The sequence below is a fragment of the Choloepus didactylus genome, chromosome 2, assembly GCF_015220235.1.
Source record: "Choloepus didactylus isolate mChoDid1 chromosome 2, mChoDid1.pri, whole genome shotgun sequence".
Classification (NCBI taxonomy): Eukaryota; Metazoa; Chordata; class Mammalia; order Pilosa; family Megalonychidae; genus Choloepus; species Choloepus didactylus.
Genome location: NC_051308.1, coordinates 3,835,822 through 3,858,838, shown reverse-complemented (window position 1 = coordinate 3,858,838; position 23,017 = coordinate 3,835,822). Strand labels below are relative to the sequence as shown.

At 38.4% G+C, this 23,017-nt stretch overlaps 1 protein-coding gene across 3 annotated transcripts in view; it reads right to left on the bottom strand.

The window, feature by feature from the left end:
- Nucleotides 1-22,463, bottom strand: part of ESR1 (estrogen receptor 1) — a 388,242-nt gene extending 365,779 nt beyond the window's left edge. For 2 of the 3 annotated variants that reach the window (XM_037819617.1, XM_037819644.1), the window contains exon 1: nt 22,380-22,463. The gene's annotated coding sequence lies outside the window, so the exon portion shown is untranslated. Of the gene's footprint in view, nt 1-22,375 lie in introns of all 3 variants that reach the window. The other variant, XM_037819633.1, reaches the window with a different exon arrangement.
- Nucleotides 22,464-23,017: the final 554 nt, after the last annotated feature.

Sequence of the window (23,017 nt, the reverse complement as noted above, 5' to 3'; positions counted from 1 at the left end):
TCGGGAAAGGCAGTGCCAGAATGACTATTAACACAGGATCCCCACTTGGACACCATATCAGCTCTTCCGCACGACCGTGTTGGTTCATATGTCCTTGCTCTCTCCTCCACCAAAGGCACCAGGTTTCCCATACACAGACAAAACTCCAGTGACTTTTCCCTCTTCTTCCTCCTCCTTCTGCCATATCTGCCTTCTCCTCCGCATTGTCGCTGCCTCCTCCCTCTTTCCTAATCAAATCTCCCTATACATGGGACTTCCCAATAGGAATCCTTGCTTTCCACCTGTTACTTCCTTGTTCCAAGAAGTCTAATGGCTGGTTGTCACCTACAGAGAGAAACCAAAACTTTCTCAGCAGGCCTGTCCAAGTTTCCACAATCGGAGCCCACCCACCCACAGACATCAGGATCTCACTCCTCCCAGACCCACACAGCTCCTGATCAGGTTGTCTTCCCCCTAAAGCTGTTCAGATGCTGTTCCCTTCCTCCCAGGTATACCTCCATCCACCCCTCTCTGCCTCAATAATGCCTCCAAATTTCCGGGGTCCTGACTCTAATCTGCTTCCCTAACAAGATTCTCCAATGCCTGCAAGGCAGACCAGTCTCTTAGGGAATTGATGTTTTTTAAAGCAAATTACACACTGTCTGGGATCACTAGACTAGCTTACAAGTCTGAGTCACTCCAAATAAATGAAATATACTTCACATGTACATCTAGCTCCCCAAGTACTGACTACAATGCTACACACATTTATTGAACAAATAATTGTTGGATGAATGAATTGTCTTTGAAAAACAGTGAATTCCTGTTAACGTGGATACGCCAAAAGCCCTTGTTGATTGCTGTAAACCAATGCAAGTCTCCTAAACTGAGGCTCTGTGAAGGAAGAGCCAGGCTCTTTCTCTTACCAGCATCCAGCACCGTGTTTTGTTCTCTGCTGTATTCTAGCATTGGATGCACTGCTGGGTGATAGCAGACACTCAAGAAGTAGATGCTCAACAAATGAATGAAAACCCTTAGCCTCTTCCTTTCCAAACATTCTGGTTGCATGATTTCCAAAGAGTTCGTGGCTCTGCCCAGATTTTGCTACCTAAAATTTCCTGTAATAATTTTGAAAGGTTATAAATGTGCTTCAATTGCCCTATCCCCTTCCGTCTCCCTAGGGATCTCACTCATTCAATTATCCAACCCCACATGTTCCACGTCACAGCCAAAGGCCCTTGTAAGACTCACATCTGATTTTTGTCATTTCTGTCCTGGTAGCCTACCAGGACATGGCAAGCCCTTGAGTGATCTGCTGATCCCCAGTCTTTCCCTGGAACCCTGCACTCCAGTCACAATGAGCCACCTGCAATTCCCCAAATGTGCCAATTCCTCTTTTGTTTCCCAAAAGACGTTTCTTGTTGCTTCTTTCTTGAATATCCACCTCTAATGTGACGTCCTGGTGCTCCTGATAAGAGTCTATCTTCCTCTAAGTGTCAGTCAAGCATGGCCTCCTCCAGAAGACTTTCTGGGGCAGAATTAAGTTTTTTGTGCCTCGTCCCCCATAGCCCTTTATAGATGTGTCTAATGTAGGATTTATATCAATCCTGTAAATGACATATCTGTGTCTCCTCCCATACCATGAGCCCATACCAGGATACGTGTTCTGTTGACATTTATAGGATCATCACCTAGCAGTCTTCTGACATGCAATAAATGGTCTGATTAAGTAATTACTTTAATAAAGTAACGAGAAAGTCAAAGAAAAAAATAAAAGAGTGTAAATCACTAAAAGCACATTATGTCCTTACTAGGATACGTCAGCCAGCTGAAAACCAAAATTTATATTTCATTCTAAAATATTATAATTTTAAGTAGGTTTCTATTTTTTAATTTATCCAATTACATTTTTCACATTAATACTTCCTAGGGGTTTCCCAAAGAAGATTAAAAGATTTAAGAGACTTGAATGATCAAAAACTTTGGGGAAAATTGGGTTAAATAAGTTAATCAGGTGTCATTACTCCTCAGAGTCCTTAATATGCTAATCTGCATTGAAGTCTCTTAAAAGGAAGCTCGAAATCTGCAGCATTTTCTTATTTGCTGAAGAAAGTCTTTAACAAAGCAACATCTTGAGAAACTCACTTAAGAAATGCTACTTTGTATATGTTTGTTTAAAGATAAGTGAAAGTCTTTCCACTTATTTAAATATAATCAGAGTACAAACAAAGCAGGAAGGCAAAACAGAGAACATTGAATTCTGTTCTTACCAGCTATGTATATGATCCTACAATATCTATCCTCTCTAAACCTCAGTTTCCTTACTTTGCGAAATAGGGTTAATAATTACTTATTTCAATAGGCCTGTTCAGCAGTTTGAATGAAATCATGGAGGTAGAGCACTACTCATATTGCCAGACATGGGATAAGGTAAAAATAAATGTTAGATGTAAGAATATTCTCAACATCAGTTATTACCTTATACCCTTAGGTTGACAAAAAGAAAATAAAATGCCAATGGATGACCTGAATCATGTAATTTCAAAACATTCTGTCCTCTTCTTTGCTATTATCAACTGCTAAGTTTGACCTTGCATTCTCTCTGAAAGCTACTAGTTGAGTCACATTTGTAAGCAATCACAAATCCCAAGTCAAGTACTTCTGTCCCTTCAAATATCGAAGAGAAATACGTAAATAAATTCAGTGGTGGCTTAAGCGTATTTATATCTCAGTGGCTCTGGGAGACTCTGCTTTGATTTTCTATGGTTCCTATATATCTATTTTCTCTATTGATGAATTAAAAAGGGAGAGAAGAGAAACTTTATGAAACAGAATGTTGCTACAGACCTGAGGGGAGGTCACCATATAGCAGTCCGCTTGCCAATCTAGATTCCACATGGAAGTGACTTTTACAGAGAATATGAAAATGAGTGTGTGAAAGTTTTCATTTCTATTTATCCAAACCATTACCTTTTGAACTCCCCAACTAAAAAGCAGTCCAGGTGCCATCTCCCCTTACTGCCCTCTCTGATTTTTTCTCCGAATCCTCCACCCTTACTGGCTTCCAGCCACAGTGGACTCCTGATTCTCCAAATTCACAGGAACTCTCCCACCTCAAGGCTTAACCCTGGCTCTTCCCTCTGTCTGGACATTTCTTCCCCAGATGTCCACTACCTCACTTCCTTGCCTCCTTTATGTCTTTGCTCAAATGCGTCTCAGGAAGGCTTACCTTAACCATCCACACCCACACAGCTGATATGCCTTGCCTAGCTCTATTTGGGCACTTTTCCATAGCACTCACCACCATCTGGCAATTCTATTTGTTGAGTTTATTGTTTATCATCTGCCTCCCCCCCCGCCCCCCACCATAGCATGTGAGCACCACAAAGGCAAGACTTTGAAGTCTGTGTTAACTGATAGATCCAAGCATCTCGAGCACCACCTTGACATGGTAGGAGCTAAAAAACTTTTGAATGGGTGAAGGAATGAGTCCTTTAAGTCGGATTTGTCCAATTGAGGCTGAAGGTGGAGCTTAATGAAAAGGAGGTGAAAGGAGGAAGAAGGAACAAGGATGGGGTTCTTTTCTACCTCCCCCACCTCTTACTGGCTCAGGCCAACTATTTCTCCAACCCCTGAAGAATGGGAGGAAGAAAAGAAGAGCTAAGATAATACTGAAGAAGGGAGTAAAATGGTAATATTAGAAAGAGAAAGGGAGGAACTGCTAAGGGCTCTCATCTGAAAAGAGGTAAAATGTAGTTAGACCTTCCAACCGGACAGGGAGTCATTCCAGTCTCCCAGCCCTCATTTGACCCAAGTAGAAATGGAAACTAACTGAAAGATATTTTTAAGGCCCAATAAAACTCCATGATTTAAACAGACATACTAATTGCCAGTAAGTAAAATGACTCGCCTGGGGCACCATAACCTATTTTTCAGTCATTTAGATAGTAAAACCACTCCATCACCTCCACCTTTGACCCATTAGTAAGGAAAAATGGGATTTTTTTTTTTCCTAGTCCTTGCATAATTGTTCTCACTAGTATAGTATTCAGGCAGAAAGATGGAAATCTTGTGCATATCTTTAAAATAAAAAGCCCAATTTTTTTGGCCAATTCTTTGGCCCCAAAAACTAATTCAATATTATTTAACCAGTTCACCAATCCTCCTTAAGTTCTCACTAGGTGGTAGAATCTTTGCTAGGTGCAGAAGTACTAAGATGAGGGGCTGTGACTCTTACCACACCCTCAGTGCAGTTTATCTGAACCTTTGTATAAAAAAAGGTAAATTTCATGCTCCTTCTCCAGATAGAACTCTGTGGTAAAGACTGACTTCCTTGGTGCAACTTCTTAATAATTATTGATTTATAGACAAGAAGGTTTATCTTCTGCACATTCTTACTAAGCAACAAGATGTTTTTACTTGAATTTTACTTTCTCATTTAGTGTTATGTAAACAATAGATTTTTGGTTTGTTTTCCCAGAAACAATGTTTAATAAGAGTCATTTATTCATCGACTGTTGGCTGAGTACTACTAGATGCCAGCTGGAGGCTATGGTTAAATTGGAGAATAAAAAGGAAAATGCTTTTGAAAATTGTATGCACAAAACCAACAAGAAGCTCCTTCCCAACCCTGCCTCCTTCCCTCCTTGATCTAGTGTGAGAACAATATAATACCACGTGAAACTACAGGTTTTGTGGTTTTTCCAAGACATTATTGTTCCTATTTTAAAAAATAAACTTTATTAATTTCTAACCATTATAAAAATCACACATGATCAGTATGGAAAAGTTGGAAAATACAGAAGAATGAAAAATGATTCATTCATAATCCTACTACCACAGTCAGCTACTGTCAACAGTTTGGTACATTTGCTTCCAGTTTTGTTTTTCCTACTGGATTATTTTTACTCTAAGAGGAAACATGACAACAAAAGTATAAAATCAATATGAATAAAATTAATCCTATGGAAGAATCTAATTCAAAGCTTATACAAATGTAAAGATATACTATGTTCTTGGATAAGAAGAATATCATAAAGCTGTCAAACCTCTGGAAATTGGGATATACATTTAAATTAGTCATAACCAGAAACCTAACAGGCTACACTCTTCTTTGCTTGTTTATGGTTTTCTGTTTTTAAGGAAAACTGGATAAAATTCTTTTAAAATACATGTGGAGAATAAATGTTGAAAATTAGACCAAAATTGTGAATAATAATAATAATGAATGAGGGACATTAACCTTACCAAACATTGTAATACACCAAACAGTTACTTATAATCAATATTTCATAGGCATGGAAATTGACAAATAAACAAGTGGAATAGAAAAAAAATAATCAAAAAATCAGATCTGCTATATGTAGAAATGTAATTTACTGGAGAAAAGACAGTTTATTGGATACGTGGTGCAAAAACAATGGCTATCCATATAAAATAAAATACAATGGAACTCTCCACTTTATAAAAATAAATAAATTCCAGATTGAGTATATACTAAAATGTTAAAAATAGAATTTTTAGAAGAAAATTCAAGAAATAAAAGCTGGGAGGATATTTTTAAAGAAAGAAAGACAGGAAACCCAGAATCTGTAAAGAAAGAAAGAGGGAGAGATTTGACTTCATAAAATGCTTAACAATTTTAAAAATGAAATTAAAAGACAAATGACTTACGGGGAAAGATATGTGACAAATCTAATGTGACCAAAAAACATATATTCAAAGAGCTTCTACAAATTAATAAGGAAAAAAGCAACTACATGGTGGGAAATGGGCCAAGAATACAAATATGTAATTCACAGAAGAGGGAATCCATGGGAAATATAAAATATGAAAAGATGTTCTATCTCATTAGGAGTCAAGAAAATAAAATTAAACTAACAATGCTCACTCATTAGACTAGCAAGAATTAGAAACTATTAGAAAATAGAAATATTTCTAAAATTAGAAAATAGAAAACAGAACAGCAATGCTAATACAAATGTGAGGAAAATAATACTCGCAGTGCTGTAATATTTTTAGGAAATTATATGGAAAACCCATTAAAATTTTTTAAAAAAACCACATACCCTTTGAACCAGCAATCCCACTTCTGGTAATCACATCGTAAAAATAAAAACAGCATTAGCTAAGAATATATGTCTAAGAATATTTATAGTGACAGCACTGTCTGTGTGCTGAAATCCTGAAAACCACAGAATTCTTACTATTAGCAAAGTGATAGTAAATTCAGTAAATTCAGACCTCACACAACTATGAAAAAGAAGAAGATAGATCTGTATTTCTTAGAATGTCCAAGATACACTGCAAAGTGAGAAAAGCAAGATTCAGAGTGACACATATGCATATCCTGGGCATACAGCCTGATCACATGCTTTATAAAGATAGTAACCATCTCCATATATATCAGTATATGTGCTTGTGTAGGATTCTATAAGCATGGAGAAAGAAGTGGAAAGATACATGTCAAGCTGTATTTACTGGTTTCTTTGAGGGGATAGAGGGACAGCAAAGAGAAGGAGGAAGGAGGAAGATAGACAAAAAAGGAAGCCTATAGCATAAAAGGAATTATGCATGGCAAATAACAAAAGAAAATGTAGAAAATAAAGTTCTATTATATTAATAGAATAAGCTCCTAGACAAGGACCTGAGGTGACCTTGCCAAATAAATCAGTGATTTGGTTTCTAGATGGGATTGTGGACAATTTTTAAAGAGAGTTTCTGCAATAGATAAATAGTTTTAAAAAAAAGTAAGAGATCTGACAATATCCCCTCAAAAATCTTAAAAATAGATTTGCACTTTGACAAAATTTTTCTGTTGGTAATTATTCTTAAGTAAATAAGCAGAGATGTGGACAACAATGTCTGTTAAAACACCAAAGTAGTACAACGAATTCTAATTGTTAAATGCATTCTTACATTAACTAAATTTTACAAGATACAACATAGTTTCAATTCTCAAAACATATAACTGTATATATGTAGGTACTTTATGTATATATGTGTTTTATACATATATAAACACACTATACATTGCTAATGAAAACAAAGATACAATTTGCAAAAGACAAATTGTATAGATGTGTGTGTATTTTATGTATACATGTATGCATTTTTCAAATAGAAATTGTTTTACATTTGGGGTCTTCATTAACATTATTTGGGAGGATTTTTCATTCTATTATATATACAGATATATAAACATGAACATATACATATATACACACATACTAAGAAAAAGACTGCAAGAAAACAAACTAAAACATTATCAGTGATTATCAACAGGTGAAAATATAAGTGATTTCTATTTACATCTTTTTTCCCCCTTTTTAAAACTTTCTAAAATTAATATGCAGTCTACAGTCAGCAAAAGCCCAGTGGCCATTTTTAATGGAAAGCGTAAATAAAGTAACTCACTCATTTAAAAATGAGTAAGGGCAGTTCTGGTCCATTCTACATCTTCAGAGGCATAACCCGCCTCCGACGCTCCTTCAACATTAGAAAATAGAACTAAGACTCGCAGTAACCTAAACATGGGTCTCACATCAGCAGGATAAAGATAAAAGCCCAACGCCCCCTAGATTAACAAGCTGCTCCTCCTGAATCCTGCAAACCCGGGTGAAGGAGCAATGTCCACATTTCGCGGATGGAGACCCCAGTCGGCTCTTAGGCGGCTCAGAAAGCCCTTCTATGATCCAAACCCAGCAAGGCTGTTTTTCATTATTACCTCTACTGAACAAGACTGCAGATTCATTTCTTCAGATTTCCAGCAAGACCAGATTTCTGTAGTTTGATCTGACGTCAAAAAATGTACAACCCCTCCTCCATTTCCTCTCTCGGCTCTCCTCTGGGGTGGAAGGGATTTCAGCTGAGACGCGGGACGTGGGGATGGGAAGGGACACGGGGATGGGAAGGCAAACACACCTCACAGTGAAGAGGCCTCGCATTCTCTTCCACCACAGCAGGGACGGCGGGTAAGCTCAGTTCTTATCCCAGCAAATCTTCCCTCCCCAGACCCGGGCCAACCAGTTAAACATCAACCCTCTGAAGCGCTCCCACCCCCCCACCTCAGGAGGACATCTCCTGTCTGGTGGAGGCTAACAAGGGCTCTCTGTTCCATAGTTTTCCGATTGCCCAGTGGGATCTGAGAAAAGGCTGTTGGAAACATGGCAGATTTCTTTAAAACACACTCACCAGAATAAAAATATATATGCAGGGCCCCCCTGAGGAGCTCGGGGAAAATGTGGAAGTGTTGGAGTTCCTCGTGAACTGTTGCTGATGTTCTCACAAACATTGAGGACCGAAGGCTTGGTATGCTGAGCCCTCTGTCTTGGGGCTTGTCCTCTTGAAGCTCGTTGCTGCAAAGGAAAGGCTAAACCTGCTTATAATTGTGCCTCAGAGTCTCCCAAGTGCCTCTTTGTGGCTCAGATGTGGCCCTCTCTTTCTAGGTAAGCTAACTCCGCAGGTGAACTCACTGCCCTCCCCCCTACATGGGATCTGGCTCCCAGGGGTGTAAATCTCCCTGGCAACGGGGGATATGACTCCCGGGGATGAATCTCGACCTGGCATCCTGGGATTGAGAACATCTTCTTGACCAAAAGGGGGATGTGAAATGAAACAAAATGAAGTTTTAATGGCTGAGAGATTTCAAATGGAGTTGAGAGGTCACTCTGGTGGGCACTCTTACACACTATATAGATAACGCTTTTTGGGTTTTAATGTATCAGAATAGCTAGAAGTAAATACCTGAAACTACCAAACTCCAACCCAGTAGCCTTGACTCTTGAAGACGATTGTATAACAATGTAGCTTACAAGGGGTGACAGTGTGATTGTGAAAACCCTGTGGATCGCACTCCCTTTATCCAGTGTGTGGATGGATGAGTAGAAAAATGGGGACAAAAACTAAATGAAAAATAGGGTGGGATGGGGGGAGGATGGAATGATTTGGGTGTTCTTTTTAACTTTCATCGTTTATTCTTATTCTGATTCTTTCTGATATTAGGAAAATGTTCAGAAATAGATTGGGGTGATGAATGCGTAACTATATGATGGTACTGTGAACAGTTGATTGTACATCATAGATGATTGGATAGTATGTGAATATATCTCAGTAAAACTGAATTTAATTTAAAAAAAAAAAAGAAAACACTCACCAGTCCCTCCTGTTGCCAAAGAAATTTGAAGAAATGTGTTCTACATGCTTGAGTTGAGTAAAGATCAGCAAACCATTCTGAAAAATTGTTCAACTCCAAACTGGAAACAAACTATTATGATACTTTGATGAGCAATAACATGTAATAAGTTAAATAGGTGCTGTGTAATAGGGAGAAAACATGGACAAGGATTTGTGCATTAATATCCTCTACTGATTCTAAGCCCTCGTACCTGGTTCTCTCTGCCATCGTGAAACCCAAACTTCCTGATGACTGCTTAAGGTTTCCACTTCTAAAGAAAATGTCTTTTTGGATACATACAGGTTTGGACTAGATGGAATATTCTGGTCCATCTTGTTTGCTACCATATGTCAGGTCAACAATACAAGTAAAAAACAGTGTAATTGGTTCTGTGGCACTAACTGCTATGTAGACAGGCAAAAAAAATTTTTTTTAGTAAGTCAAACTGAATCTTTTAGGCCCATCCAATCAACCTGATAAATTTGTATCAAGGCTCCCGCTAGCATATATCCAGGCAGATAAATTAATAAAAGAAATGCTTTCTTCTCAGCACCTACAGAAAGGCAAGAATTACAGTAAAGAATGTTGGAATATATTTACTGGGTTGCAATTTACTTAGAGAAAAGTTTAAGCAAAAAGTTACAGACTAAACTGGGAGACATTGCAGCAAGTGGGCACCAGTAAGAACAGAACTACAGCAGAGAAGTAATTTGTCTCAGAGTGAAGAGAGCATAACAGAAGCTTATTTATTAGTGGAAAATGAACACATTGTTATACTGTAGTCAGTTCTTGATAATTCAGGTGTGATTTACCAATGTTGTGGATTTTCCTTCTCTCTGCAACCTTGGAGCCCCTTAGTTCATATGTGTCCAGACACCCCAAAATCATGTTTACCATTAATCCATGTCAAACCTAATTAGGAAAACAACCTCTAGTTTGGGACAAAATCTCGTGACACATTTTCAGCAGTGGGAGAGAAGTGAAAATGGGAATTGAACTTGATGCACAAAGAAGATACTGGTCAACTCATCCTTGCCTCTTGTCTTTTTGCTAAGCAAAATTGATCCAAATATAATCAATTAGTCAATGTCTATTAAGTGTCATAGGCAGAAAAACATATTCAAAAACCATAAAAAGCAAGTCGAAGGAATTTGTCCGAAACAATATACAATTCTGATTTCACAGTGGAGATTCGAGCGCCATATTTCAATTGATTATAAGCTTTTTAAACAAAGAGAGCTTGCCTTTTCATACTGCTTCTGTGTTTCCTTTAGCATCTATGCCCTTCTGCCTGCACCTATAACCCAGAAACCCATATATGCAATGGCCAAGATCTTGAGTCATTGTTGGAGATTCAAGTCTTGTCCTACTACTTCCTAGCTGGGTTGTCTTGAGCAAATTATTTGATTCCTCTAAGCCTTAGTTTGCTTCCCTAGAAAGTGGGTATAATAACAATGCCTTAGCCAGAGTAGTTTTTGCCTATGCTTCTAAACAGCCCGCAGTGTGGGATACCCTGGCAGGCAAGATTCTGTCCACCCCAATTGCCAGGGAACGTTCCAACCTTGGAAGACTAACCAGACCAGTCCTTAGAGGATAGTGGCTAAGATTGGAATGGGGGGTTTATTCAACATTTTGCTTAGTCACTAAGTAAAGTCTTTGTCTAGAAACCTTCATTTCCTATGTAGGAGACAGACATGGTCCAACTGAAAATTTTCCTGAGATACTTAACTGCAACACCCAGGTTCTACAATCAGGAAGTTTCCATGCTGGGCAATATGGTGAAATCAGGTTTTTCTGATTGGTAGACAGACCCCTGTCTCACACCCCACCCCTCCTTTGCAATTTGTGCAGGGTACATAAAAATAAACCCAAGGTATTACTCAGTTGACTCAGACTTCCTGTGCTTTTCAACATTTTGAAGGATAGCATGGTATTTGCAAATCAGAGGGGCTTTTAATCTTTTTTATTACATGCCTGGTATTGGATTCACAAATTGCTGAGTAAATGCACAGGCTCTCAAGTTAGTTTCCAGGTGATAGTGACAATTTGTACTTTCATTGTAATATATGCATGGCTTTTCAAGAGGTTCTTTAACTAGAATTTAAAATGTTCCATGGAGGAAATGACTAATGGACTTGAAATTCAATAAGGTATTTTGTCTTTTAGATTTTAAATAAAAGTAGATGTGTTTATTTGGTAATCACAAATATAAGTGAAATGGCTGCTTGTCCACATAAATGGCTTGTTTTTCTTTTGAAAATGCCAAGTGTCCCTTTGAATAATTAAGTCCAATAGAATGTTTCTTAATGGTTCTTAGTGACTGAGAATGTAAGAACCATGTCTCTATTTTTAGGTAGGTAACAGAACATACAACATCTATATTATGAAGATGTTCTCCTATTTTAGGGTGAAATTAAACATAAGCTCACATTTTGCTCCTCATTAGCACTATATAACTTGCTGGAGAAGAAGAAGGTTGTGAAGTTCCCATCAGAAAATGTTTTCACTCCCTGGCAGCTATAGTAAAGCTCTGAGGAAAAAAGAGAACGAAATTAAAAAGTCATTTAAAAGTTTGGGTTTTCTGTAATAAGAGTAGTGGGTTATTGGGCATTGTCAATAAATATTTTAACCTCCCTGATAACACGTAAAGAAACTTCAACCACTCAATGTGTGCAAGGGATTTTTAAGTGGTGGTAGTTCATAGATCTTGTTCTTGGTTTCCAGTCAAGGCATCTGTGTGGAGTGGTTGCCATGTGCTATACGTGCTTGATGATCAAAGAAATTAAATGAAAAATCATTTTCTGAACTTAATGATGAAATTAGGTCTTATGTATTCCTGGAAGAAGTCAGGAAAGAGAAAGAGAAAACTGGCATATTCACACAGATCGCAGTGATAGTTCAAGAATCAGATGAATATCTGCACAAAAAGATCTGCGCTGAGATCCTGGACAATGTTCAGAAGTTTTTGTGCTTAAGTCTTTCTAGTTTTCTTCTTATTGTTGTTTTACTTTTAACAGAGAGGGGAAGGGTGGTATGGGTGATTTCTAAAGACTTCCTTAATTAAAGCTGGTTTGATTCACCACTCAAATTAAATAAGATGGCTTCAGAAAAAGTGAAAAGTCGTCTTGCTTTCAATAGGCACTGAAGAATCAATGTTTTGCTTACCTGTCCAGATCATATTCTTTGACCAAATTCTTTTACAAAGCTAAGCAAAGCATAAAGCTATTTACCACTGGCAATATTGACAGCATTTATTCAGAATGCACGGGCCACAGCCATCGTATCAGCTTGGCCCCAGGAAATGCCTTCCATTTCTGGAGATCCATGTTGCTGTTAGAGCAAAAAGTCCTGGCCCAAAGGCTCTCAAAGCATGATTTCAGTAGCACAGTGGCACCTGCCTGGCTGTGTGGTATAGTTTCGCCACAGAGATCCAGAAGTCAATGGACCAAACAGTCACTGCTCAGGGCAAGTAGGAATTTAGCAATGTCACTTAATACACAACTGAAAAACAACTTACTTGCATGTAAAATTTTCCTTGAATATTTACTTTATTGTTAGGTATTTCTCTAGACTCCCTTGGAGTGCTTCAAGCAAATTCCATGAGACATTTTTTTAGTACGGGTTTCGAACTTTAGCCTGAGCTATTGAAAAAAAATGGTCCTTGATTATCTTTGTTTCTAAAATGCTGTTTAAAGGCTTCAAATGCACAGACATTTGCACAAGACAAAAAAAAAAAAACTTGTTTAACTTCTTTGTTTTTCCATCTGAAACATTAGCAGGTTTTTTTAATTTCAAGCAGCAGTGAACCTAATTTATGAGGTTTCTCCCAATAAAAGAACAAATGGAAAGTTTAACATTGAATTAAGGAGTCTTCAGAATTAGTAGATATACACAGGCAGATTTATAGGGACCAATGGACTTATAGCTATATTTTAGGACTGAGAAACATCTGCTCCAAGTAAGTATTTTATGATTTCCATATCAAACAAGAGGAAAAATGCCACACTGATTCCAAGACTCTAGTAGGTTTGTTTGTTTAGCCAAAAGTAATGCAAATTCTATTCTGGTGGACTTGTATACTTCATTGCTATTTTTTATTAAAATCAAGGAGTTAAGGAAATAGCCATATGAAGAAATGATAAAGATAGGACAGCATTAGAGTTTTAAATGGGAAATTCAAAAGCACGTATTGTGAGGGGAAAAAAAGGCTAATAAAATATAACATTCAACTAAGTTATAAAAGAAAACTTTTCTCCACATAGGGCTATAGCTTATAATGGGCTTCCTTAACCACCTCTACCCACCAATCTTAAATAGTCAAATCTAACCCCTGGAAATATTCAGAATTAGGCATGCTATAGACATGGAGAAATTTTGCATAAACATGCAGCAACCTTACTAACGAACTGATCGTTTTTTGGTTTGTTTTTTTTTAACCCCTGTTTTCCAGGCTCATTCTAAATAACCACATGAAGCAAGTAATTGACTGCTATCCAGTGAATTTGGACTAGGACACTAACCAAATCGCCTGGCACTCTACCCCCACCCCTGCCCCTGGCACTGACTTTTTTCAGTCCAAATTTTCCCTCCACTGTGATTTTCTGGTTATATATTATCTGGATTTGGCCATCTCTACTGCCCACTTCAGATAATTACTCAACTCTCCACTTGGCTTCTTGCTGGGTAGGCTTGACCTAAGAGAATGGATGAAGAAAGAGCCAGCATTTGCCTTTGATCTCTTAGAACTCAGGATTCCATTATATAAGCTACCATAAATCCTGGTTGCAGGGATTGAAATCAACTTCCAAATTGGCCATAATATGACACTCCTAATTGATTTATAATGGACTCTGATATTCATTAATTAAGCTGAACTCAAATTTCAGTTCGTCAGTGATAAGACATTTTTCTTAATTGTCTTCACATTATTTTTGAGGGTCGCCTTGATTAATTTTCTCTTCTTCAATCTACACCACATGTGCCAAATGTTCCAACTGGCTATCTGCCTCTAAGGTTTAAGCTCACAGATGTTTCCCTGTGGTCACAGCAAATACCACTCCTTTGAGAATACATTTGATAAATAAAGTTAGCAACAAATTTAGGACTAAAGAGCTGGATAAGAAAATCAAGTGCAACTCATGTCAGCTACACTTTTGTAAATCTACAAACTTATCTACTCGATTCTCAAATATCAATGGAAATGGATTTTAGGAATCCCATCAACAAATTAAACCCTTAAATATCCCCAGACATCCTTCTATTTAACATCAGAAATCTCTTCATCTACTGAACACATTACCATGGCTGCAAGCAAGTAGAAAATTGGCACATTTGGATTTCTTTCTTACTTCTATTCCAAGTGCTAAGGAAGAAGAAAAATGGATAGAATCCAGATGACAAGGAAGTAAAGCAAGGGCATTGCACAGTTCAAATGCAAACAACATGTGAGCTTTACTACTAACTGGTTAACAGGCAATGACGTTAATATTGCTTCTGCATTGTGAATACTACAGTATGCAGAAGACCTTTGCTTTCTGCTCTTCTCTTTCCTAGAAAATGCTTTTCTGTGACTTTTTTCCTTCACCCACTGGTTGAAGTACCTTGTCTACTTGATTTGTGCAGCCCAAGTGACCTAGAGGGGCCCCATCAAGGCAACCTGGGCAATGTCTTGCACACTGGCCATTGTGATGTCACTGTGTCCTTATAATTCCCTGCTCAAAACACAAAGCCCAGGCACTGTCCACTCTGGAACATTCTCAAAACTGTAGTATCATCACTTGAGATTTATTGGAACTGAAATTATTTAGCGTGCTTGGCCTTCCCTCCCAAGCTCTATCCCCAATATGCCCTTGGCTTTTATTTTCCCCTTAGAAGAGAAGAAAAAAGAGGAAGGCAGAAAGCACAATCTGCCCTTTTACCTCTGCCCTTCTGCCCTTCAGTCTCTGGATTCAGCTCCCCCATTTCCCTCATGTAGAGCATTTTAGGCAGCTGCAAGAGACACCGCAGCCTGCTTTCCCACTGAAGCCCTAAATCAATGGAATGATGTCACACCTTTTATTCTCAGAATGAATGCCAGTGGGTTTGATTGTGCTTATGGCACAATTCACACTTCTAACTGGACATTAGGCAAGAACTACAGAACCATAAAATGGTCCATCCACATATCCAACAACACCTTTATTCAATTGGTGAGGGAAACGAGGTCCCGAAACTCAAAAGACTCATTCAGCACCCAATACAAAGTACCTATTTGATAACTATAAACAAATGATACTCATCTTGATCTAATCTAATAGACATATAAACTATTTTCTCCCAAATCTCTTTTTGGGAAAATAGTTTATATGCCTATTATAATTTTTATGTATTAAATATATATAACATATATTTTTATTATTTTATTACTGCACAATTATTCCAAGTTAATAGCCTTTTGTGCAGCTATGAGCTGTGTTGCTTTCCAAAGTTCTATCACTTAGTTTTCATTATAGCTCTAGATTAACCTTTTAATATGAATTTGGTAGTCATTAAGCCCTTTTTACAGTTTGGGAAACAGAACGAATTGTTTGCCAAAGTTATGCAACATATTAGTGGAAGAATCGTATCTTCTGACTCCCAACTCGCTTCTTTCACCACTAGCTATTTTTTAGAACTAAATCTTTATAACCATAACCCATCAGGATTTCAGAAAGCAAGTCTTAAAAGATGTTTAAAATTGTGTTACACTTCTCTTGAACTATTCTAATAGCCTCCAAATTGATGTACCTACTCTTCATTTGAGAACTTCCTAAGGTTAAGTTTTTACTTCATTCAACTCTACCCTAAAATCTTTAATCTTGCAAGCTCCTTAGCATCTAACTCTCCACTCTTAAATTATTTCCTATGCCTCCCTGCCCTTGTCTTATGTTCCCATCAAACTGGCTACGGGGTCCCCAAAGTCTTGCCCCTGGCCTTTTTTAATGCAATTTTATTGATATATACTCACATGCCATATAATGTTAGTATACATCCAAAATGTATAATCAGTTTCACACAGTATCATCATATAGTTGTGCATTCATCACCAAAATCAATTTTAGAGCATTTTCATTATTCCAAAATAAATAATATACACATAGAATTTTTAAACATTAAAAAAAATAAAAAAGAACACCTAAACAATCCCATACTCTTTACCCACTTTTATTTATATATTCTTTGTCACTATTTTATTACTCATTGGCCCATCCACTGGTTAAAAGGAGCGTCAGTCACCAGGTTTCCACAATCACACGGTCACACAATAAAAGCTATACTGTTACACAATTACCATCAAGAATCAAGGCTACTGGATTACAGTTCAACAGAATTCAGGTATTTCCTTCTAGATATTCTAATACACTAGAAACTAAAAAAGGAATATCTATATAATGCATGAGAATAACCTCCAAAATGACCTCTGGACTCAATTTGAAATCTCTCAGCCACTGAAAGTTTATTTTGTTTCATTTCTTTTCCCCCTTTTGGTCAAGACTTGCCCCCACCTCCACTCATGCTTTTTACTTTCCTTTTATCTGCTCAGATGTCACTTCTCATGAGAAGCCATCCTTAACCAGCACTGCCTCTTTGTGCTTCTACCCTGCAGCCTCATCCCGCTCAAAGCACACCTCATATCCCACTTTTCTATTTTATATTAGGCTACCTTACTAGCATAAGATGTGCATATTATACTTATTATGTCATAATCCTATATCATGGCATGCACCTTACTGACTAGAACTGATAGAAAATGTCTTGTGATCAAGGACACATCAGGTTCAATCAGATACAACAATATATACTGAAATGTGTGTCCCAGTCCCTTCCAAAGGCACTAAGCACAAAAATAAACAAATTCTGTCTCTGCCCGTGGAGCAATTTGACACTGCGACAGACCTTGGCAAACCACAGTAGGGTCCAGTAAATGCTACCCATTCCTTAGACAAAATCAGGAAAAGAGTTTAACGATGTTGGTTGGATTGAACTGCATTGGATTTGGAGTAACCATAAATCCTAAATACCCTTTACTAAAACTCGTGCAAGTAGAATTTTCAAAATTCCATATCCTAAAAAAAGAAATTTATATCTGTAGTTGTCATGCAATTTTAAAGTAAATGATATTAAGATGGACGATTAGGTATGATGGGATAGACTTTATTAAATACCATCCCTTACATCATTTTAAGAAAATCTGAAGAATGATTGGCTATAGTCAATAAAAATGAAAGTATAAAAAGCAAATAAATGCCTTCTATCAGAGAAACTCAAAATGTCATGGTGGATTTCTTGGTGTCTTTGTGGAAATTCTGAAAAGAAATACCCCAATGAGACCATTTCTATGAACAGCAGAAGAAATGCCCCAGAAGGAAGATTCTCCAAAATGTGGATCACCCATTTGCAAGTAGGCCTTGTTGCTCCTTCCCAACTAACCTAGGGCAAAGGGTACCTTAGCTGTTTGGTGAGAGAATAGTTTGATGAGATCACACACAAAAAAGAAATGTCAGAAACCCACTGGCTCTTCACTACCCCAGCAAAGGTTAGGATCCTGGAGCAGAAGCCATGACTGCACAGGCTCAGTGAGTTCATTGGCTCTTGGAAACTTCTCCAGGATTGACATTTCATTGTGACCTGTCTTCTCCCCCTGGGTATCAGCAGCAACCACATGGGGCCTGCTATCGTCTTCAAGGCAGTCAGAAAGGAGAGCTGGAAGACTAGGACATTTGCATTGATTCTTGGCCAGAAACCCCGAATATTGAGAGTTGGAGACAGCTTTGAATAGGTGAGTGGAGCCACATTAGGTTTCTGAAGGCCATGGTTTGGGGAGGTAAAGCTCCAGGTGTGCAGCCTCAATTGATGTGAATCTTTACAGTTTTTACAACACAGCTCCTGGCAACTTATCTTCTCAAAGAAGTCAAAGAATATCACCCAAAACTTCAATGATGCCCCAGCGAGAGGCTCTCTGTGAGAACCTCTTCCACCATCCCACCAAAATCCCACCCACCTGCCTGACATCGTCTGGTTCAAGCTCTACCAAATGCCTGGGAGGCTGGAACTTTCCAGCCTCACTCACCCCACGGCTCAGTCTCCCAATTCTTTAGAACCATAAACCAACCCACCCCCAGGCCCACTTCAGAGCACTACACTCTTTCTCACTTGGTGACAACATTTTATGTATAACTAAGTAATCATTTATGCAGTCCATATAATTATTCATATTTTTTAAAACTAAACTTTTTACAAACCCCTTTTAAATACACCATTTCATTGAACACTCATTAACATCTGCAAAACTTCTACAAGTCAGATATTGGCATTGCCTTTTTACAGACAAAGACACCGAGTCTTGGAGAGGCTGTAATCTTATATCAGCCACAGATGCTCAGCTTGCTTCTCCAAGGCAAGGATCATATTTATCAAAAGCATTAGAAATTATTACTCTTTCAAGTAATGGTTGTGAACATGGGCTTTGGAATTAGGTTGGCTTAGCTTCACATATTAGGACTTTCATTTGTAGTTTCCATGACTGCTGAAATAATGCCATACAATAAATAGGCTTAAACAATGGGAATTTATCACCTCATGGTTTTGGAGCTAGGAGAAGTGCAAAATCAAGGCATCATCAAGGTGATGCTTTCTCCCAGGAGTCTGTGGCATTTTGGGGCTGGCTGCCAGCGATCCTAGGTTCTTGACTTTTCTGTCACATGGCAGCCTCTCTTTTCTCTTCTGGGTTCCATTGACTTCCACCTTCTGGCATCTCCCTTTCATTTTCTCTCTCTGTGACCTTCCCTATTAGAGTTTCAGCAATAGGATTAAGACCCATCTTGATTCAGCTGGGCCATGCCTTAACTGAGGTAATCTTCTCAAAAGGTCCTATTTACCATGGGTTTGTACCCACAGGAGTGGATTAAGATTAAGAACATGTTTTTCTGGGGTCCAGAGCTCCAGACTATAAGCTGTATGACATCTAATATGTTACCTTACTTCACAAAGCCTTAGTTTCCTCATTTGTAAAATGAGAATTTGCCAGCTGGGTGTGCTGAAGGATTAAATTTGGTAATACCTATAAAAAATATTGCACCAAGGAGGAGCTCCCTACAGGTTAGATGCAAATATTATTGCTTTTACTACCTCTTTGTGGACTCCAAATACATGTTAAGGGGCCAGTGAAGAAGAGACGGTCTCAGGTTGTTGACCTCAAGTTGGGTAAAAAAGTTAGGGGCAACTCGATGTAGGGACAGACTAAGATGTTAACCAACAGTGGAGCAGAATGCATCCTTTGATGTGAAAATGAATGTGAAATATCTTTAACAAGTTTTTTACATGCTCATCTCAGCAAGAATTTTGCCTTTTTGTTATTGCTCTGCTCTTCCCTTGCCAAAGGGATGTGACTATCCTAATAATCACAGAGGAGATGAAGAATGGAGGGAAGGATGTTGGAGGTTTCCAGCACTTTTTCTTCCAGCACTTCATGCCCATTACAAAAGCAGCAGAATTTCAACCCCATGGCATATTCAGCTGACTGGGTTCACTGTCATTTTTTTTTTTTTTTTTTTTTTTGCAAGTCAGTTCCCCATTATGGCCAGAGGGATGTGAAACCCTCATTAGTTTCACTCAATCATCCTTCCAACCCATGTTTATTGAGCATCCAACACTATACTAGACCTAGAATAAAAACAACTTCCACATATGGAAGAGTGTAAAAGTTATTTAATGAGTAGTTTAGTCTCATTCATTCCATATAATTATGCCTGGTAGCTACTCTTATTGTCTGAAATAACTTGCCCAGAATCACACAGCTAGAACGTGGTGGGGATCTATGGCTTGGCTTCAACTCTGTTGGACTCCAAAGCTCCAGCTGTCAACCGTGAATGGAACTATTTAATCTTGGAATCCTCACCAAATCCTAATGTGGAAAACCTGATCAGAAGTATAAGTTTCTAGGGAGATATGGGGGTTGGGGGAGTTAATGGACAGTGCAAACCTCTTCATCCTCTAGAAGTGGCACAGATTTTGATAGATAAAAATTATACACTCCTCATAAAGAACCATAGAACACACCATTGTACAAGGTTTTGCTGCTGTGATCCAGAGGGAATAACCTAGGGAAAGTCTACTGGGAGGTTGCCAAGAAGGCAGGCTCACCCTCAACACCATCAGCTTCATCAAAAGCCACTTGTAAAGTACCCTCCTTGAGGGTTTCTCGGGGACTGACAACAGAGATGCAGCAAGAATGGAAGCCAGTGGTATGACTACGTCTCAACTGCCGTTGAGGAAGAACGTGCTATGAGTGTTCCACAGTGTGAAGGTCTCCTCTGGGTTGGGTCACCCTCTTTCTCGCTGATTTTTCCTTGCAGCTAATCTATAACCACGGAGTAGAGCTGTTCTCCATGCAAAGCAAACTGAAAGTCCACCAGTTCAGCAAACTGAAACTTCCAGCGGTTACCTTTACCACCTTGGTCAAATGAACATTGACAAAGACTCCAAGAACCTGCCAAGAACCACGTAGAAGTGTTCTGCAGGAACTGATGTAGATATTTACTTTTTATAAAGGGTGAGAATGAGGATTCTAGGGAGGTAGCAAGCTCCAAATCCTAAACCAAACAAAAGATACAGAGTTAAATGAAATAAAAGAGAGTCGTTTGACTTAGTTTTTGCTGCAAGTTTAAGACGCATGAGGTTTATCCCTTTCCTTAACTGTCACAAGCAATGAAACATGACAAATATCTCCAAGTGTCCAAGAAAAATGTCCCAGTAAGAAATAACATGACCTTTGTATCCAAAATCTAGCTTTTTCTCTCCACATACCATTGTCTCTGATACCTAAATTATTTATTATTACCAGTGTCTTTGAAAATCCAGCAACTTCTATGGTATTATATCCCTGCCTAGCAAGGATATAATAGTGGGCAGTGTCCACAGAATATTAATTACTGGAGCAAACATTTGTTTTTGAGGAATAGGAAGGAATGTTATAGAGTAGAAATGGGCTCTGAATCCTAGATCTCAGAAGTTCCCATCCAACTTCATTTCTTTTGGTTATCTGTACATTTTAAGATTCAGTTCAAATCTTTCTACCTCTTATTTGCAAGTTCACTCTCAACATTAATATACACATGAATATATGTATGTATATATATTAATGAATATATACATTCAAAACCAGAGAAGTTTCCAGCAACCTTGTGCTTAGAGCTATTCTGCAAGCTCATTCAATCTGGCCGATAGAAATCTGGGACCTTTGAATAGAAATCAGTGCCACAACTCCAAGCTCTATAAAGCCCAGGCCTTATCCAGTATTTAGTAAAAAAATAATAATTCTAAAAAATCAGGTTAACTTCTATGGGCATGTCTGAGAGAACAAAATCTAGTGACCTTCTTGACAAAGCATGAAACTTAAAACTTAACGAATGCTTCCTGAAACGTGGGCCATTCCTCTAATCAAAATGAAAGTATTCTGTCCCGGCTTTTGTGACTACCACATCGTTCATCAACTAGCACACTGCTCTACGTGGTGGAGTCACTGACACACGTACCACCCTGCTGCATTAAAAGTAGCTGATCTTTGTAACAGAAGAGAAGTCTAAGGTAGCAAGACTCAAAAGAACTTATTGGAAATCACAGGGCCATTGAAACACAGGGTGTCTCAGCCTGGCATGGCTAGATTATATAGCTTTTCAGAAGACATTACTATCTTCCGGAAACACATAATAGCTTATTCTGACTGCTGAGTTCAAACTCGCATGAGTTACAGCACCAAAGACGAAGAAAACAGGTAGTATGCTCACACTAACCCATGATCAGTTGAATTGAGAGCTTTTAAGATTCCGACACACTAACAATACAGAACCTCATAGCGAGGAGCTGTGCCCAATAAATATACTTCATCTGGGGCAGCCAAACAGGCTATCAGTGCAGAGCTAAAGAGAGTAGTCGTGTTGCCCTCTGACTCAGCTGAATATTATTCCAAAAGTGAATTTCCACTGTACCAAGTTTAGAGTCAACATTTTAACATCATAGTAAGACTTGTTTACAGGGATATGTTGCTTTGCAAAGGCTTTGCAAAACAGCCCTGGAGCAGTAGGAGAAAAACGAACATCTTTTAACGTGAGAGGTAATCTCTAAAGTTACACTGTGCTTGTAAACAGTAGCACACATAGCAAAAAAAAAATAATAATAACAAATTGAGAAGAAAGAGGAGTATACCTACTTGAAGAGAAGGCTGTCTTCTTGTGTTACTGAATGGACGGAAGAAAGGAGCATTAATCTTTGGCGTCGTTAGGGAGCTTCTGAGCATGGAGCCTGCATTTTCAGTTTTGGAGCAATCCGTTCTGAGGCAGTAGACAGGGGGCCGTTATGATCATGAAATTAGGAAATGCAGCCACTCAAAAATAAAGAACTAGCACCACCATTTGACTAGGATTGGAAAATCGCCTTTAAAAAAAATAGAGGAGGGGGTGGCCTATCTTCCACCCAGCCAGGCCTGATTCTAACTTTCTTAGCACTTCCGGTAAGGAAGGTGTTTAACAAGGGGTAAGTGATGCATTCATCTGCCTGCAAATTTTTTTATGCAATCCAGCCGATTTTCTCTTTACTTAGAGTAAAGTTTGAAGTCTAAACAGGCATGTCTAGTTGGAAAAATATAGCAGCATTCATTCAGCACATAAATTCTGTTAACCAACATTAGTTACAGCTAGAAGCAGGATAAGGACACGTCTTCTGGGAGCGTTTCTTTAACAGCCGTGGACACCACAGCGTGCTCTGCCCTCCTATTGATTAATTAGGTTTTTGACGGCAATGACCTGCACAGGTTTAGCTTCTCCCTGATTCTGAAGCCCTTCCCTCTGT